Raw genomic sequence first — 20989 nt, forward strand, 5'->3', positions numbered from 1 at the left:
TAATATAGAAATGTAATCAACTTATCAACAATGAAATGGCTGTTATTAGACAGATTTATCTTCAAGTCTAACTTCAGCTGCAGTATCAAACTATAATGCCAGTGTAATTATAATGCCATATGCTATAATGCTATGCCAACTACAGTGTGGGACATTCATTTCACAGACTAGGCCTACTAATATAAATGCACTGTTATGGAACATCCATTTTTTTCTTCTCACATCCAATATCCAACTAAAGATATAAGAACAATTTTCATGATACATTTGAACATGCTACCATGGAACATATTTTCATATGCATTGATGTGCTAATGAAAATAATGAGAAGTGCTAATAGCGATTAGGTGCTCTACTCCACCATATAAAAACAGCGCACGTCTGTTTTGCGGTGAAAAACTAAAAAAGTTAAATGCATCAATTAGGCTATAGAAACTTTCAGAGACAGCTGATCCAGTATTCAGAGCATCAGTTTTCTTCATTGTAGGCTACAATGTCAAAAGCAACTTCAACTTTTGTTTGCCTTTAGTTTGGCTATAGGCTAGTTTGTTCACTTTCACGACATCCACTTCTCAATCTGCTAGCCATAGCCCTAGTCTACATGCAGTAAATAGTTCTAGTATTTTTTTTAAGTGGAGTAGAACTACTAGGGCTACTGTATGTCGCTGCTTGTTGACATCTTATCATCATGTAGCCTATGATCGCTAAACTTTGATTCTTTTCTAATGTCGCAATCGGTTATCTCCGTTCAGCTGCGCTTGTGGTTCAGCTGTGGGCACGCAATTAGCGGCAGGGATGGGCGGTGATGAGCGATGTTTACGTAGCCTATGAAGTGACAGCTTGGTAAATTCCACGCAATTGTAGCCCTACGTCCAGCCCTGAGTGTTGGCCTGGTTGCTAGCTTCTTCAAACTTTGCAAACTCAGCTGGGTGTTGTTACAATTGCAGCAGGCGAGTGCATTTGACCGGCATAAAATCGGCATGTCTTACTGACCGGCCGGTCGCCGGTCATGACCGATCACGTGAAAATCGGCCAATTCCGGTCACCAGCCGATCTATTGGTGCATCTCTACTTATGTCCACCCTAGAGGAAATGTTCTGTTAGGGGCTGGGCATTGTTTTGAGTGCCATAAGGGCCACGTCCTGAGGTCTCCTCAATGGAGATGAGAGCTTTTTGCGAGTGCTCCTGAATAAGTGAAAGTACTGATTGAGCCGTGAGTACTCATGTAAGATCCTCTTCAGCTTCCAGGCGGCAGGCGAGTGGCCGATCTGGGCTGTGGCAGATGCCTCAGCTGAAGTGTGTAATTTCTTTCAAGGAATGATAAAAAATGAAAGACCATTGTGTATCCCGTCATTTCCAATGCACGTCAAAGAGCGAGGACTAGGCTCTTTTGGATCATTACTAATCTCTACTTCATATAGTCATAGAAAATCTCCTCAGACACTGATCCAACTACATTTTGCACAATAGATTAAGACAGTACATATTTTACAGCTTAAGATAGTATTTCACAGACTTTTTCATCCAGTGCGACTAAAATGATTTTATCAATAAAAACTCAATGATTCACAAAGGACAGCAGACACCTACTTTCACTGATTGGTTGTGCTCTTTTGACATGCCTTGTTTGGCCTGAATAGAAGTATTGTGAAACCCAGCAACAAGAGAGACAGATTGTCATGGTAAAAAAAAAAAAATGGGACAAAAGTGACAGTTTTGGCCCAGAGTGAAAAAAAGATGAAACGTCGCTGAAATCACTTTTTGGCAGCTTTGGGTACCACCCCACCCCTTCCAGTCTACATACAGACAGATGACAAAACCCTCAAAAAAAGAGAGAGAGAGAGAGAGAGTGAGAGAACAGGAACGAGAAGAAAAAAGGGGGGATAGGAGTGCACCCCGGGCCTTACAAGCTTCTGAGCCGGAGCACCTTTGATCAAATTTAAGGTGGTGTTCCACTTCTGAACTTCCCTCTCAGAAGTCACTGTCTGTCTGCCTCCCCTCCTTCCCGACCGACCAGAGAGGGCTCCTCAGTGAGTGGAGAATTTCGGTGATGTGGACATGTACTTTGAAGGCGCTCCCTCTGTGCAAACTTTTATCTGCCGTTACCTTCGGCGGCCTGCAGGTTGCCAGTCTAGCACAGGGCCGTCCATCACAGCCGCCGCTGCGGAGAGGCTGTTCCACCAGCCTGCGGCGCGGGAGGGGTGGATCACGGGCTCTTGCGGTTTACCGCCGTTTTCAGGCCTCATTGGCGATAGTGCCTCTCGCACTAATCTGGGGGATTAGGGAGGCCGTTTTAAATGAGGCCTGTAATCAGATAATGACAGGAGACCTGTGAGAGACTGACTGCGCTCGGCCATTCTTCAGGCACTCTCTTTCAGGACCAAACAAACGATCCACACTCTTTTAACTCCATCTTGTTTTTACTTCACCCGTAGAAAAAAAAAGATCTGAACAAGTCTAGTAGAGAGGAGGTGACAAACCTCAAGGATACTGTAGGTTTGTTTGAAAAAAATCCCAGATGGCTGACAGCAGGAAATAGGCTGTGGCTTCTGAGGATGCAGAGCGAAGAAAAACTCGTCAGTCTGGTGAGACTGCTGGGCTGGAGAGCCCCACGTATTCTCTTTGCACATGAGGCTTGTGCGGCTCTCTCGGTCCTCGTTTGGGAATACCTGCACACTCTCTCTGTGTCTGGTCCAAACAGTGGAGCAGAGCGGCAAGGGGGAAGTGTGTCACTGGAATGCTGAGGTGATGCGGAGTAGAAGGCATCTCTGTACACCTGCATCCTGTTTAGCAGCCATTCATAATGCATCAGAAGGCGACACGGCAACGGTGTGCCCCTTTGCGCCGGGCGGCAAAAAATTCCTGTTAGTGAAAAATGCATTACAGGGCACCTTAGTTACTGAGGGAGTTGGGCAGGGAGGATTTCCGTGGTAATGGAAGCTCCGTCAAAAACAGATATGTCAGGGGGGCGGGTGTGTGTGTGTGTGTGTGGGGGCTGGGGTGGGGTTGGGCTGTGAGGACGTGCTCAGGAACTATTATGCAGGGTAACTGGGCACCTGGAGAGCCAGGGTGACAAACAATGTTTATTCGGCAGGAGACAAAGGCGAGGCAGGCGCTGGGGGACTGTGTTTATCTGCCGAGTCGGGCGCAGAATCCTTAATGCTCCCTTAAATCACAGCTGCTTAGGCATAATTTGCGGCTGAGAGGGCCATCATTACTTTCAGATATAAGGCAATGTTTACCAACAGGATAAGGAGCGCTGAGAGCCTGATTTGTCAGAGAGGCTTTCTCTGGCGCTAATGAAAGTTGAGAATAGATACACCGTCTCTGCTGATGGCCCCTCCACCATTCACCGCAGCTTAGGTTATTATAACACAAATGAATATGCTGAATTTATACTCGATTGCCATTACCTTCAGACGGAGGAAGGCAGGAGAGCAGAGGTGGCGGCACAGAGTAAACACAACAATTAAATTTCTCCATATACTGTACCCTTTAACATAAATGTCACACAGGAGATGCAGGCTGTCTGGGAGTCCAAATGCAGGAGGTAATTGGGAATATAGGGGAGCTTTTCATGGTTCATGCCACAGCTAATGCACCATGGAAGCACAGTCATGGCCTGTCTGTGCAACAGCCAGCTGCTTTGAGACAGCGTCGCCTTTGAAAGGACGAGGAATGCCAGTCAGCGTGTCCGGCCCATAAAGAGCTTGCTCACATTTGTGTGCTAATGAAATTACGGTCGAGGGTGATATAATTTTCTGAATTGTGCAGCCTTTTGAAATGGCATTTTATGCAACAGTGCTGAGCTTAGCTAGCCATAGCCTGATGTGCTCCTAAGTGATCCATGAAGCAAGAGGGCTGGAGGGCATGAAGAGGCAGGGCGTGGGGCAGCACGCCAACGATGTGATATAATTAGGTGAGGCGGTGTTGACACAGGCACACAGGCATAGACACACACACACACACACACACAGGGCGCATACACACACACACACACAAACAGTGACTCAGATACACACAGAAACACACACACACACACACACACACACACACACACACACACAGGGTACATTCACACACACACACACACACACACACACACACACACACACACACACACACACACACACACACACGCACACACACACACACACACACACACACACACACACACACACGACATACACTATTATACTTATAAACATACGCTTGTAGGCCCCCCACAAATATATAAACAATGAAGAATTGACTGATGATTTAAAAAAACACAATGAAGAAGATGACACAAAAACCTTAAAAAACATACAGTACAGTTATATACATGAAGTCATACGCTCATGCAAATATACAGTTGGAAAAAACCACTGCACATTTTTCTGATGTAATTCTATGGTTGCTGAGTGACATTCGAATGAGTTGACAGTCATATTCAAAGAGACCGCTGCAAATTTGAATATGACCACCAACTCATTCGAATGCCAGTCAGCAACCATAGGATGACCTCAGAAAAATGTGCAGTGGTCTCTTAATTTTTTCCAGAGCTGTACATGTGAAAAGACATAAGCTCCAACAGATACAAACACATACACTGACAAACACACACACACACACACATACACACACACACACACACACAGTGGAACAGGGAATCTATCTGCGAGTGTGACATGAGTTAAGCTTCTCGTCAGGAGCCAGGGGTGGTGTGGGTGGGTGGAGGGGGTGGGAGAGGTGGGGTGGGAGGGTGGAGGGGGTGGGAGAGGTGGGGTGGGAGGGTGAGCCGCTGAGCACCCACTGAGGGGGCCTCCACTAGGCAGTTATCTCCAGCTCCGCGGGCGGTCTGGATGCACTTCCAGCGCCGGCAACGCCAAACACACTCCAATCATGGATGAGCCCTTGCACTTGAGTTATGTTTGCCGCTCCTTTGGTGACTGGGGAGCTCAATCGATAAGGGAACAGGTACTGGACAGTGGGCTCCCCCCCCCACCCCACCTTATTCAGAGGCTGCTTTGTTTGGGGTGAGAGAGTGGTGCAGGTTCTACTGGGGTAGGAGAAGGCGAAGCAAGACTGGCAGAGAGACTGGCTCTCCTGCTGGGCGGCTGAGAACAGGGTAAAAATAGAGCCATGCGTGAAGACATACCTGTGGGCCACAGCCGACTTAGTCCTGCAACGCGGCAGAGGACGCGAATCACAAGCTGCAGAGAGAGAGAGAGAGAGAGGGAGGGAGAGACAATAGGGAGAGAAAGAGAGAGAGAGGGTGAGAGAGAGGGAGAAAGAGACAAGAGTGAGAGAGATGGACCGTGAGAAGGGGTGCGGGGTGGGGGATTAGCGTGGGGACCATGCTGAGCCGCAAAGAGCCAATCAGTGGCCAGTCTGCCACCAGCGCTGGCAATCGATGGCCCCACCGCACCTGCTGGAGGGAGGCCCTGTCCGGCTCCTCTGAAGCCCGCGCCCGGTAATGAACAGCTTGGGCTCCGGGCACAAACACTGGGCCTGCTGCCGTGGAGGGCTGGGGATGAGCGCTAATGTCGTCTCCTACACAATTACCTCCACACACCAACAGATGGGCCTAAGCACGCACTACAATTGGCAACGTAATGCACTCAGACACACACACACACACACACACACACACACACACACACACACACAAACTCTGTGGAGCATGGAACACATGCACGCACTCATGCTGACAGGTACATGGTAACCTGCAATGCAATGAATCAAAGCCAATGCAGTCCATTTCAATATCACTGGAACAGAGACATGCGATTGGGAAAATAGGTAATGGAGTGATATGAAATTCAATGAAGTCCATTTGTGTGATAATTGGGGATCCAATGGTGGGTGTAGGTAGGTATGATAATTAAAACACTTAACAGTCAGAGGGTGATAAATGCAGACAGCAGCACACCTGTCAGGCCAACTGTGATGTAAGTTACAGTATAGACTGAGAGGGGTAATTGCACATACAGCCTCCCCGCTCTACACAGGTTTGATGGACTATGAAATTAGCTTTGAGATTGTGATGGATGAAATTCCCACAGGACCACTTCTTATGGCCCAGGTTAACATGCATCCTGCAACTTAACAGCGCTCAAGAGCCAGCCCAATCATGAATGTGCAGGCAAACAACACGCCGCTTAATAACGGTATCAGTTATGAAAAGATTTTCGCCCTCTTCCATAAACAAACAAGAGGCTTTCACACCTGGAAGACCAGGCACTGAACAATGCAGGCCACAAATTCAGTCATATTCAGTAGCAATTGTTTTAGCTTTTCAACCTCCATCCCTAGTCTGGAAGATGAAAAGGCAATTTTTGGGAAATAGTGATGATGAGCATGAAAGGAGAGCCCGAGGCTTTCAAGATATCAGTCTGGCATCACTTGAGAGGCGCTTCTGACATGACATGGAGACTGCTCAGTGGAAAATTACAAGCAGAGAAATGGCGCTCAAAGGGTCCGTCTCTGAGCTTTGATGTAAAGAATGAGGTTTTTTTGTTGTCGTTGTCAAAGGTGGGCACCCTGTCAAAATATTTTGGCAGTTACGTCTTGTGTCCGGCAGTCGAACACAGGTTTTGATGGGTAATGAGAAATGCACTGGTACTGGTCGATAAGTAGGCGAGGCTGCCAGTGTGAGTAGTCCAGGGAGATGGTGGGAACAGATAACAGTGTGTGCTGTAGCAACCATTGTTCCATCACCGATAGTGTGGCTCAGAGGAAGTGTTGTCAGCGGAAAAACAATGTGATATTACCAAGATATGCGATATTATCCTTTCATGCAAAAACGATCGTTTTTTAAAAATTTAAATGACTGAGCGAGCTGATGTCCTGGAAATGACAGCGAAACATCTTCATTTCCAGGCGACATCGGAAACGTTTCTGAGTGATTCAGCTCGAGTTCATTCAGCTTGACTCAACTATTAAAAATGCATCCAACAAATCCAAGAGCATGTCTCCCTTAATCCTGGGATAGACAGGCACACCAAGTGGCTTCCTCCTCATTTGCATGGCCTGCCTCCTCGTCCTCGCTCTTCGCCTGCTTATTTATGCATGGCGGAGCTCTGATGAACGAAACGCTTATGTAATGAGGAGCAACGCTGGAGGAGTGGGGGGTCGGCGCTGGAGAGTGGGGGAGAGAGCTGCGCTGCCACTGATGACTGTCCCTGCATGCAGAGTGGACCACCGCCTTCCATATCACCTCAGAGCCAGAGGAAAAACTCTCTTTCTATCTTTCATTCATTCTCTCTCTCTCTGTCTCTCTCTGTCCATCTGTATTGACTATTCGTAAATGCATAGCTCACATGTTCAAAATCCCATGCCCAGCATATTGCGGCTGCCTCCCCCCCACCACCACACACACACACACACACACCTCCCATCCATCCCCACCGCGGGCCCCATGATTGGAGCCAGAGCGAGTCATTACGGCCATGGAATGGCCCGGTGGGAAAATCAGCCCACTGTCTGCAAGAGAATTTCTGATGCCTCTGTGGCATTCAGTCGGCGGCGGAGGAGGAGGAGGTCTGGAGCTCGGAAGAAGCTGAAGGAGACCAAAAAGGAGGATGAGGAGGAGGAGGAGGAGGAGGAGGAGGAGGAGGGCAATGCTGCTATTCCAATCCACGTCTGCTGTTTCCCGTCCATGCGTGGAGCGAGGAGAGAAGATGAATGGAGCAGGTAGCGGTGGGCCCCCGCAAGCCTTAATGACTCCGCGCAGACGTGCAGGCCCGTCTCCCGAGCTCCGCCCGAGACGTCTCGTCCGCCTCCCCCGCTCATCAGAATTAATGATATCGGCTCTCTGTGGAGCAAACATTGCAGGCGCACACCACGTCTTTTCAAAAGGGGAACACTTCTGTGTGGTAAATAAATAGACTGCGAAGTAAACAAACAAGATACATATCTGCAACATATCTGTGGAATAAACAAACAAAATAGATATCTGCTACACGGACAGAGATGCAACCAGAGTAATGGATTGGGATGAATACACAGAGACATGGATTAAACAGCAAGCCACAGACTAGGCTGAAACGTCATGTCAAACGAGTAGGACTGATCATGTAAATTGGTCTGATTAAACCTAAAATGCCTCCATTTCATCAAAAAGACAGAAAAAAGGCTTCAACTACAAAGAATCTATGGGGCCAATTGAAAAAAACATAACACAATCCATACGGTCTCCTCTTCACAAAGACAGCTGTGTGTATCCAAGACTCCCTTTGTATGTAGGGCTCTCCAGCTTTGAAGTGACCAGCGATCTGAAGCGCAGCAACTTCATTAAACAAATCATGGTCATTGAGCAGCCGACAAAAAGGCCTGTTGGCAGTGCTGCACAGTCAGACTGAATTGGTCAGGAAGGCTTTTGTGTCTCTGCAATATCAATTGGGCCTTCAAACACTCGCTGAGCCATTTTGAGCGCTCAATGACAAGCTCACAAACAGCAATCACTTCAAAGGGATAATGGTGAGGTTCGCTCTGGATGGACACAGTCGGAGATGGCGCACAGTTACCTGTTAGCGAACAAACACGGACGGGCTCATGTGGGATGAGACTTCAGGTGGACAGATAATTGACCTGGCTTCTTTTGCTTGTTGGTGGTGGAGGTGAACGAAGGGTTAAGGAGCTGGACCGAAGGTCTGTTTTGGTCACACCACAACGGTCCAGTAATAGTCGCTCTCTGTTTGCTCAGCGCTGCTTTCGGAGCGCTGCAGTGTCATATTTGTCCACCCTCAGAGCGAGGCCTGTCATCTGGCTGATGATGAGGCCAAGCACGTGATGTGTAGGCGGTGGGGCCACAGCTGTTTTCCCCTCCTCTTTGGGTGACGCTTTTCCCCCCGGTGAGGAAAACCCATCATTAAAAACCCAAACGCACGCACGCACACACACACACACACACACACACACACACAAAAACACACACACACAAACACACACACAGACAGAGCCCAACGTCCCTCTAATGTCCGCTCGGCTGCTACCACCACTGCCCCCCCCCCCCCTTTATATTCTAATGGAAACGGTGGGCTATGAATAGGGACAGGTGTGGGGAAATGAGAGGTCAGCACAACAGGGGGAGGGACGCCCGACGCCAAGCCTCCCTGGAGATGAGGAAGCCAAGCGGAGCGGCCTGCCTGGAATGGATGTGTCAGCAGCACTGGGGTCAGCACTTCCTCCCTTCTCTCTCTCTCTCTCTCTGTCTGTCTGTCTGTCTCCATCTCTCTCTCTCTCTATGCCGCTCTCCCTCTCTCTTCCTGAGAGGCCCTGGCTGTACTGACAGGCGTCAAGAGACGCAGCTGGGCTGTGAGTCAAATCCTGTCCGGGCACTTCACTGGGTGAACGCCCTGAACAAATACCCATGGATGACCCACGAAAGGCATTCATCAGCTGCCACTCCGCATTCATTAAACAAGAGCTACATGTGCCCAAAAAGACAAAAACAACCAAGGCACAAAAACACACACACAGGTCTTTGATGGTAATTCAGATAAATGTTGGTCACCATCATGCAGAATGCAGTGAATTCTAAAAGTGTGCATGTGCAGAGTAGAAAGACAGGAGATAAAAGAGATGGAGGGGCTTTTCCTGTTGTCCTGCCCTCTAGAATATTCACTTTTGATCCTACTTTTGAGCTTTGATCCTAGTGTACAGGTCAGAATGACCAGCATGGCCCTCCGTTGTCCACCCACTTCCAATGCTTTCACAACAAGCCCTTCCGCTGTCTTGACTCAGTCAATCAGCGTGCAATCACAGATGCCAACATGGTACGTCATGGCTTAGTAGGGAGAAAGAAAGTGTGACCAGTGTTGAGATGACACCAACAAAAAACAGGATGAGTGATGTCTTTATCCAAGTGGCCAGTGTGTGAGAAAAAAAAGGATATGTCTCTGATGCCTGTGCAATTTCAGAGCTTTGAGCCGATCACTTTTGAGATCTGGGTGAACGGGGGAAAAAAAACATGCAATAAGAACCCATTTCACATCAAGATGAAATAAACACTTGACATAGTTTGACGTATGTGCCATGTGTGGATTTCAAATGAAGCCTTTAATTTGAAGTGTTCCTACTGAGCCGTAGTTGACAAATGACAACACAGCAGCTCTTTAAATAACACCAATGAAAACCCAGTTATCCTAGCAAAATTGGCTGATAGATGGCCTCAGTTTTATTAGCAAATCTAGCAAGAGGTAGCCCACAGCTACAAGGCAAGCAAGCCAAATAGGAATCACATTCAGATAAATGGTAGTGGTAAAGTAATGAATTTTGAATGTTGCTGACACCGACTGGCTTGTAAGGAATGAGGAGGCGTAGGGCTGATAAATATCCACTATATGAGATTAGGCTGCCTAGTTTGATTTTATCGCTAGGCCTTGCTGGCGACTAACTTCCTGGAGGCCACGCTGTATTTTTCAGAAGCAGGGGAAGAAAATTAAATGTCAGGGTATAGCAGTGGTAAATAAATGAAACGTAGCCTGCAATAAGCTTCAAGTGTCACTTTTTCTGGACAGATATCCTTCTTTTAAGCTCATGAGTCCAGTCGTCTTAAGCACAAGGCCCATTTCGGTGTGGAGAGGCATTAAAATGGGCAATATGTTGACTTAGAGGATCTCATTAAATCTTTATGAGACCATCTTGATCCATTCAGTCTGACTTCTCATCAAATCGCTGAGAGGGCTGACCATGCCTGAGCCATCTTCATATTGCCATTATCGCTCAGAAATACAATAGTTACAGATCATTTCCCTCTCCCAATTCTCATTCAACTGTCTTTTAATCACATCCACAAGCATATGCACATCCATTGCACCAAATGGATATGAACTGGCATACAATTCAAGAGAACGTGGTCAGGGAAATGACACCTCTCACAGAAACATTGCAGGGTGTTGCATGCAAGTCTAAAATTAGCCCCCCGTATAGTGCATAGCCAAGGCACACAGAACTCTGTCAGCTAACCGCTACAAACAGCGTTCACTTTGTCTAACTCTCACACCAACGGAGCACTTCCTGCCATGATCTCACCACCAACAAATGAGTAATATTTTCCACCCTGAGGGATATTTATGTAAAGCTCTATGTGTATAAACACAATATCCTTTGTGCTTATATTCCACAGAAAAGACCTCCCACTAAAAAAAGTCAACCATTTTATATGTTTCATCAAACACCACCCTGCTATCACTGTAGAACGTCCAGCAGCTTGGATCTGAGCACCGACTATTGTGCAAGTCTACTTACCCTGACAGAACACAACCAACCAATGACCTTGGACTGTGATATGGCACAGCTATCGGCTATGCCCCCAATCTCTTCCAAAAAAACGTAATTCTCGCCAGGCACGTGACTGGTCACTACATCTCACTAATGGCATCTGAAGTGCTGGCTCATTTTAATGGGAGTTTCTGGAGCAGGGCTGCTTCGCCTCTCCTCTCCTCACCTTCCTCCTTAATGAGGGAAAGAGCTGGCCTTTCTCAGTCCACTGCACTTTTAATTACCAGCTCAGAGGCCCTTGGCTACAATGCACTGGGGAATGCCACGCACGGCGCTCCTCCAAAGGATTTGGTGCAGTAAAGACTAAGAGCTACACAAGCAGCCTTTTCTTTTTCAACCTGCCCGAGATCTGAGCACCTCTTGAAAGCCAGAGGTTTTACACAGACATCACTATTGTGTGGCTAATGAATGCATACATAGCTGACACACACAGTCGATGGTAGACAAGTTGCACAAAAGAGTAATGTTAAACACAATGAATTCTAACATCATGTTTGTTGCAGCTAATAACATTGAACAGTTTGAGAAGAACTCCATGGTAAGTCATGTGAAAAAAAATACTGTAATTACTGAGAAGCATCCCAAGTCCTTTTATATCTTGCAACTGACTGATAAAATGCACAGTGTTTCATTTCCTGTTTATCCCTTCAATTTCGCCTGGTCTGATTGTGACTTTGAATTGTACAAATAAACATATCGATAAACAATGGCATTAAATCCCCCAGCTCAAGAAATATGATACAGTTTTGATTAGCTAACCTCCAGTCATGTGTTATGCTACTCAGACCTAATTTAGATTTAACACCTGTTTCAATGGCATTTAAAAGCAATTTCACTTGTTTCATCTATTCTCAAACAACATACTATTTTTCAACCATTTAAATATCAAGGTACAGTAATGAGGTACACAATCCCTCATGAGGTCATTTCAAAAGCAAGATTTGATTTGAGAAGCTTGCTTGTTCATTGAATTGGTTTGAATACCAACCTAATTACTGATAGACCCATTTGAAGATAAAAGCACTGCCTGAACTGAATATACGAACACAAATCTTTACATTATTAATATGTTTGTTATTGGACAAGAATATTGGGTCGGGGGATAAAAAAAGCATCTGTTTGGCTCTTTTTGATATGCTAAGGAGATCTGTTTTGTGAGCCGCTCTTTACCACAACACACTCGGAGGGCGCCAGATGCAATAAAAAGTCAAGCTAAAACTATGAAGGCCCTAAAATAGCTGCACATGAAAACAGCTTCTGTGGTTCTGTGGTTCCGTGGTTGGCTAATGTTCTACAAGCAGACCGCGCGACGACGGCGCAAAAGCGGAGTTTAACAAACAAGCCAGCCGTGCCTCAACACGTTAACATTCCGGTACACGATCACGGAGAAGAGGACGAGACAGGGCACACGAGAGGCTGGAAATGTGTCCTCTCACCCTGCACTACAGGTCCGTCTGTGCTGTCCCTCTGAGGTCGTCCTTTAACATGTCTGCCGGCGGTAGGGGCCGAGGGACCGTTATTCGCACGCTGAATATTTCATGGGCCAGGCAGGACTCTGGAGATCTGTGCGCTCCTTTGATGGAGGTTGTAATTGATTTGTTGCTACAAATGAATTGATGGAGGATTGATCACTTCATCAAAGAGGCCCAGGGATGGTAATGAGCAATGGGACAAACAAAATAACCCCTTTCCGCACACTGCATCTCATACATGCAGACACAAACGTGTGTGCCTACGAACAAGCACACACACACACACACACACACAAACACAAAGTACACAAGAGAAAGAAATACACCAGAAACGCCTTTGTCAAGCAGACTATCACCCAACTTGACAGCGTGTGTGTCTGGGGAAGCCAGAGAGCCACAGTGGAGTGTGATGTGCGAGGTGTGATAGCTACATAATGTATTCCTATCTGACAGCCTAGCTGCTGGGTCACACTGTGTCCTCTTCTCTTTCAGCTGGAATGTAAAGCACAAAAAAGTCGCTGCTGGCTCAACTAGGAGAAAATGAAGCTCAGTGTAATCCGGAGAGCGATCATTCATATTTGAATATTTATAAATGGATATCATCCATGAATATAACTCTGCGCTTCCACGATTCCAGCTGATTTCTCAACATCCCGTGACAACTGCTCATGCAAATTTAAGACTTGAACGTCATGTCTATACATTATCACGGGGTGCTTAACCTACAGCGAGACAAAATGGTCTAGTCACTTTTAAAAGGTTATAGGAGAGGAAGCCATTTTTTCTGTGTGACAGCGTGGAAAACATCCATACTGCTTAAGCACTGGATAAATGATTTCAGCATGGCTCTTGTTTTATGGGGTAGCTGAATTTTTGTCTTATTGCAGAGTAATTTTCTGCTCTAGCCTGGGGCGCTAACCCCATGCTGCTTTATAGAGTGAGGATGCGGGGAGCTGCTGTGTACAGGACAGTATTAATCCCTCTGCAATAGAGAGAGGAGCCCGAAGGCTGAGATAACTTGAACTTCCTGGTGCCTAACAATGGTGAGCACACTTCTGTGTACAATAACACACACACACACATACACACGCACGCGCGCACGCACACACGCACAAACACACACACACACACAACATTCAATGCATGATGATGCAGGCTAAGTTTATGAGGAGCCAAACATTTTGCTGGCCTTATTTCCCCGTGGAAAAGGAGATGAAGGTTGTAATGTTGTGCTTGGCCTCATTAGCACTGCGAAAACTTTACACAGATCTTTTTTTATCACAGTTTTTTTATACACACATACACACATATACACATACACACAAACACACAAACACACGCACACCTTCATACTCCTCCTTGGAGTTATGACAACACTCTCCTGTTCCTGCAGTGAAGAGCTGTCCGTAGTTCCTCAGCATCACTACGCATACAAAATCACAACTGAGACTCCAAGACAGAGTACTTAAGTGGCTTCTGGAGTGCAGTTGTGCTGTAATTCCATCTTATAAACGGGGAGAGGGGAGAGACAGGAGGCTCTCTATTTTTAACTCCTGTCCCATTTCTTTTAAATGCGCTAACACAGGTAAGTTGGAGTGAGTCTTGCAACAGCCCGGCTGATTTTAACACCTCAGTGGAAACAGTGTCTCTCCTGCCACATCTGCGGGGTCATTTCCCAGTGATGTACTCTGCCTTGGAGGCACGCATCCACATAAACCAGGCAGACATTGCTACTGCATCACGCTTTAATGTACTGCAGGCTTCCTAATGCATCATGATACTGTGTGCCTACAGTTATTGTGATGGCTTGTTAGAGATCGGACATAAACATGGTCACTCTTATCATCATGAGTAGCTTGACGATGCAGGGAGACGGTTTTTAAAATACACAATGATGTGATCCAAGACAAATCTATAGGCCTTGGCTAGCATCATTTCCGTAGGCAGACTGAGGTTCAGCATCAAAGCATTTAGTCAGGAACCTCTGCACGCAGCTGTGGCAGGCAAAGAAAAGGAGAGTGGATGTTTTTCAAACCATCCAAACCTATCAACGTTTCCTCTAGTTTTCTGCTGTTTTGCTGTGGCGCACTGTGCTGAACAGTGAACTCTGGCAAGAGAGCTATTCCTAGAAACGACAAGATCTCTGTTGCTGGAGTTGGAGTGAGGGCTCTCTGGAGGTTTATCCGTGAGCGAGTGGAAACATACAACTACGATTGGACAAACAATCTGGAGAGAAAACCGGCACACCTGGTACAAACAACCTGGTAGAAACTGGCATCTACTGTATTTTATTAGAGATAAAAGTGTGTAAAAAGGCATATCAAATGTGTAATGAGCTTGTTCCTGGTTGTGACATCACCCTACCGCATTAATCCGCATGATGGGATGACAGGAGTTTCCTCTTATGAGAAAACTGAGATGGTTGACGCAATGCCTGTGATGCTGATATGGAGTGAAGGGAACAGTAGAGCTGAAACAGTATACTCTCAACTGTATGCAGCTTCTGTTTTCTGTTTTGTTACAGCTGGGAAACAAAGCCCAAGGCTAGACTACTAACCAGCCCAGCAAGTGCTGATTTGACCGGGTACCTCAGAAGCGTAGCACATGAACTGGCTCTTTGTGTGGAGTTAGCCTGTCAGCCAGTGCAAATGAAAGAAGGAAAATAAAACCCAGTCTGGGTGTTCCTCTCACACCATAAAAATGATGGTCTCACATAGGGCATCTTTGTTCAGGCTCACATGGAGAGGAGGGGAAAAAAAGATATTTCTGAGGAAAGAATTGAGTCTCAGTGTACAGTCTTAGAACCCGCGAGCTGGCACTTCCAGCCCAATCTAAGAAGGCTCTTGCACCCAGAACTTAGAATGTTACACTTTCTGTTTCTGCACTTGACGGCTCTTGCGTGTCGGAAAAATACACGCGCTCTCCCGTTGTGCACTTGGTGCTAGCCCAGAGTGGATTATTTCAAAGACGCCACCATCGGGGGCTCTTTAGCACAGGCCACTTACGAATAAAGGTCAAGGTAAATGGAAAGGAATATGTTTAATTCACACCCAGTCTCGGCTCGAGATTCACCTTCAGTAGTCTGCTGCTCCTCGTGTTTGAAAGGAGCAAAATATTGAGGAGAAAAAAGGAAGCCATTCCTCTCTTTACATAAATGGTTAAAGTGTCTGATAGGCTCCAATCCTCTTCCATTATTCAGAGCCCTCCACAAAAGGCCCTCTCTGCCTCCCGCCTAGAAGTGCTTTATCTCCACACATGCTTCCAGCCTCTCTCGCTCCACTCTGCATGCACAACAAACCACACACACACACACACCCGGCTCCACACCTCGCGTCGTCCCCCGGTATGAGCCGATCCCTCACTCAAGTCTGGCACGCAACTCTGACTCGCCCGTCGACCCCCGAACCGACTGTCTGTTGCTGTAAATGGACCAGTTTTTTTCCAAAGCCGATGGATTCCTGCCAAATCCACACCCCTCGCAGGTTGCGTTATAACACATTCTACATGGAAAGTAAGTTCAAAATCCTTACTAGTACTGATTTACATCCCTGATGAAGCCTAATGCAGATCCACAGTATAATGGCTCTTAATTGTGTTAATCACCATAAAGGCTAATTGTTTCAAAGAGCAGATTGCAGCTGCTGTTCATCACACATTAATTCAGGTGCGTGCATCACAGCAACACATTCAAACCAGTGATAAATACCTCTGTTGTCGAGATGAAGCACATTTTATGTCATGCTACCATCACCTAAGAGATGCTTGGCCAATGTTGAAACATGAAAAAGTGAAGCATGCTGGATATGTGAGGGCGCTCTCGGGTGTGGGCGGAAGTGAGCGCGCTCTGACATTTGCTTAAACCTTTGTGTAATTGTGCAAGACTGACACAGTTCTGTTGGTCTTGCTTGTCAGTATTAACGGTGAGGGATAGAGTGTATCCTTTCAGCGGCGCATAATCCCCAGACGAGCGCCGATTAGCAGGAACGTGCAGAAAGCACATTCCTCCTCCAGCGGCTCCTCAGAGAAGAGAGCAATCTACTTAAACAGATCACGGCGGCGTGTTTCACCAGCCACGCCGAGCGGGCCAGGACAGAGGGGGTCACCAGCGACACTGTCTTTGCTCACCCATACGGAGACATTTTGCATCAGCAAAATGCAAAACTCTCAAAGCTTCAATGCAAGTCTATCCACATACCCTGGACATTTTCATGTGGATTTCAAACTGTGTGTGTTGTAACTTTAAAGCAAGGCTTGTCTGACTGTTTCATATTAATTACAAGAAAAAGGCTGATTGTGACATCAAACAGCCACCTTATTGCATCATAAAATAAGGAAATAAATAAATTAAATTAAATTCATCAAAAGCCTCAACATCCCAGAGGGCTAAATATGCGATGCATAATGCTTAGTTTTGCCACATTCCACAACACACAATGAAGAATAATGAATTCATGACATTGTCTGTTAGTCGAAGATCCATCCAGTGTAAATAGCTTTTAATTATACATTCACTTGGTGCTCTATAGTGTGCAATGTGATCATCCTCTATGACAGACTGCCTGTAATGACCCTCATTTTCTCTGAGCAATTAGCTGATTGATAATTATCAAGATTTTGGTGAAAATACAGACATGGAGCCACTGCAGATTTTTTTTGAACCCTGCTGGTTAATAAAATATCCACATCAGGAACTGTCTGAGCGAGATAAAACGCTCTGCACAGATTTCTGGTCCAGACCTGCCTCCTGCTCACACGGACGGTGCATCTAGAGTGCCATCTAGTGCACGAGCGAGATAAATCTACTGTATTCTTACCTAACCACACATAATCAGAAGCCCAAAGAATAGCATGGCCATTGCCATAGAGAAAGTGCTCCTGGGGGCTACTTATGGAAGAAAATGGCCATAAATATGGCATATTTCACACAGAACTGATTGTAGCAGGGTAGGTATATCTCCCCTCTGGACTGATGCCAAGCAGGGAGGCCATCATCCCCTGAGTGTGTTCGGATATTCACTGCAGCGGCGCCTATTAGCAGAGCAGCTGTGCAGGAAGTTAACACCTGGATTGGATGGGCAAGAACACCACCTGAGTGCGTCTGCAGCTGAAGCAAAACACAGGAAGTCTACTCAGATCCAACTGCAAGTCATTTTGTGACAGATCCACAGCAGCGTATTAACTCCAGATTTTCAAGCCTGACATGGAGAAATTAAACAAGGTTCTGTGTGTAGAAAAATGAGAGAGATTGTAGCTTAGCCGAGAGTCTTGTAAAATGCAAAGTAATCGGCTAGCGATATTAGACTGCCCTATTTTTCCCCACATGCTCGGGACAGAAGCAATCACATCATTTCCCGCTTCTTCAGACATTTCATCTTCCTATGCCTAACCACACACACACACACACAAACTATGCACATAGCCCTTTTACAGAAACATTATCTTTAACTGCCAGCGCTGTTAAGTCACTGAGCCTGAGCCGATGTTTCTACTTACCCAAACCAGTGATTTTACACCCACTGCTCCAAGCACAGCAGCACCTCCAAACACGCACTGCTCATAAAATAGTGACCCCAGGGCCACAGTCCCATCCCAGCCTATCTCCTGCCCAAGCGGATGAGCCACTGAACAGGCCATTATCATGCCATTAGCAGCCGCTGGTGTCTCTAAGTGCCTCAGGTGCTACCCCCCCCCCCCAACCTCACAGATGGAATTGGATAGGCTTGAGCTGGGGAGAATGTAGCCCTGCTGAAACTCATTATGACCCCGCTGCAGAGACGGAGGCTGGCGGGCGGGGGGTTGCTGGGGTGGAAGAGGAAATCAACCCCGGGGGAGAGGGAGGAGGCGGCGGCCGTGGAGGATGGGGGGAAGGGTGTATGGTGGTCTTGTCAAAAGCCGTCTGTGTCTGGTTCGCTGGCACGGCTAGACCACCTGTCACAGGGCTATCCCTTTACCTACCAGGCCAGCAACAACTCAACTCACCCCACACACTCACAAACACGGACACACACACACACACACACACACACACACACACACACACACCAGCACACACACAAAAAATTTAAAACACAGGCAAAAACACAAACACACACACACCTCCCACCTGCTCTTCCTGGGGTTTTTATCAGCCTTATGTAAGTGCAATACAAGGAGCATTTGTCTCTCTAAGCGACTGCACCACTCTACAGTAATACCCAGACTCAAGATGGGGGGGAAAACATTAACTGCATGATAATGAAAATGGGCAGCTGCTGCCTTCTCTGCATGTGCCCGGGGTGAAAGGGGGGGGGGGGGGGGGGTCGACAGAGCGGCTATTTTTAACGCCACAGGTACCCACCACTCAGCCCTCAGCCCTGCCTTCGCGCAACGTGATGCCCTGTCGAAGTCGAGCCGGCATTAGAGTAATCATCATCACCCATTCGCCTACTTGCACTGGCACATATCAGTCCACTCAGACAGACGAGCCGCTGCTGGCGTTGCCTCTCACTCGAAAACAAAAATATAAAACAATAATAAAATAAAAAAATATATATATTATTATTATTTCTGGCTGCAGAAAGTACTTTTTCGTGACAACGCTGGCGGGTGACATCCAGCAGCTCTGGCTTAGGAAATGATACTGAAAGAGAGGAAATCATACGGGAGAGTAATAACAAAGTGGCCCTAACGCCGAGGCAGTGAGCGCCCAGAATCATTTCCTGCGGGAGTGATTTAAGGCCACTCTGCAAAAGGGAAGCGAGAAATCTCCAAAGTCCTTCAAAAGTGGCAGCTCACACATGCTGCTGATAAGGCGCTACAGCATGGAAAGCATGACACACACTCGCAAATAGATGAGAGTAGAAATGGCCACTGACAGCTCTCCAGTGTGTCTGGCCCTCCTAGAGCCACACATTCACCAAGGACACCCACTTGAGCTCTTGATTCTATTATTGTTGATATGCGTCGATGTGAGATATGGGCTTTAAGTAGAGGGAGTTGGCGATGGCAATGGCATTTGGCAATGGCAAGGTGTGTACGGGTGTGTACGGAGACTCAGACCAGCTAACGCGTCCCCTAGAGAGTCTGACCGAGCACACAGGGATTAATAATTCAATTACAATCTCCCGTTGAACTCGCCTGCTGTCTGTTCTAATCACTATAGACAGTACAAAGGAGGAAGCTTGGGGCTACATTGGCCAGTATAGATATTGTAGAGCCTAGCAAAGAGCACTGTTGTACTGGGGGCGGGGGTTGGGCAAGGCAGCTGAAGGACTCAACTCTCATATGTTTATCAACAGTGGACAGAAACAGAATATTAGAGTACTTCAGTTTCAAACTGTAAGAGGCAACATGCCTAACTTTGAATAAGAGTAATTCAGAATCATAAAAATACTGCCAAAAGACTAATCTGTTCAGTGGTTGATGTCGGCTAAACTGCAGAAATGACAAGTACAGGTTAAATATGTATTAATATTTCAAAGGGAGTAAGTCAATGAAGAGTACAGTCAGATTAAACTAACTTGAAGAGATTTGGAAGGTAAACCAAGGACACTTGTACCACTATCCAATATATTAATGCAATGGAACTATTTTCAATGGTAATGAATGTGTTTGGAGAATTATGAGCCACTATGTCTTGTCACTTATTTGTACCTGTGGTTCCTCTCTATGATATGAATTTGGCTGTTTCCCTCCTACATAGCTAGCTAATTTTGCTCATTTAGCATTTGATGGCTCAGGCATGATTTAATGGCTGTGCTTTTATGTCATGTTGGTGGTGGTTTTCCTCCACTTACTGTAAACTGTGCCCACTTATAAGTCATGTACACCATATGGTTGATTTTACATACACAGTATACAACATCAACAGGGAGGTTTGCCTTACCTAGTACTACAGGAGAAAGGGCTTGTGTGATTGCATTACTTGTGTAATTGCATGCTATTGAGGGCATTGTGGGATGATATTGAGGGATTTGCGTCATATCTCACTATAGTAATTCAATTTAAACAGACAACAGTCTCTTAGTAGAGTAGCCTTCACGTCATCAGATATCATATCCCTTTAAAGTGTGATAGCAAAATTAGCCTATTTTCATTTAACATTTGGGGGCAGTCTATACAGATGTAATCTTGAAAATGGCTAACCCAAGAAAATGGCTAGTCGCCACTTATTAACTAACTGCACTCTGGTAGATCAGAGAGTAAATCACAACGTGACATAGTCACAAAATGATGTAAAAACACAACAGAGCAGCTTTATGTGAAAGCCC

The 20989-nt window shown here is 46.3% G+C and overlaps 1 protein-coding gene across 3 annotated transcripts in view; it reads right to left on the reverse strand.

Moving 5' to 3' along the window:
• The window catches only part of mid2 (midline 2), a 98238-nt gene that overhangs the window by 68141 nt on the left and 9108 nt on the right, over positions 1-20989 (reverse strand). For 2 of the 3 annotated variants that reach the window (XM_076292375.1, XM_076292374.1), the window contains exon 2: positions 5141-5195. The exons of the other annotated variant lie outside the window; for it this stretch is intronic. The gene's annotated coding sequence lies outside the window, so the exon portion shown is untranslated. The remainder of the gene's footprint in view (positions 1-5140; positions 5196-20989) is intronic. 3 annotated transcript variants of the gene reach the window in all.

The sequence above is a fragment of the Alosa pseudoharengus genome, unplaced genomic scaffold, assembly GCF_046254945.1.
Source record: "Alosa pseudoharengus isolate Yale_2024_CS ecotype anadromous, Long Island Sound unplaced genomic scaffold, YU_APseudo_1.1 YU_APseudo_1.1_scf_19, whole genome shotgun sequence".
Classification (NCBI taxonomy): Eukaryota; Metazoa; Chordata; class Actinopteri; order Clupeiformes; family Clupeidae; genus Alosa; species Alosa pseudoharengus.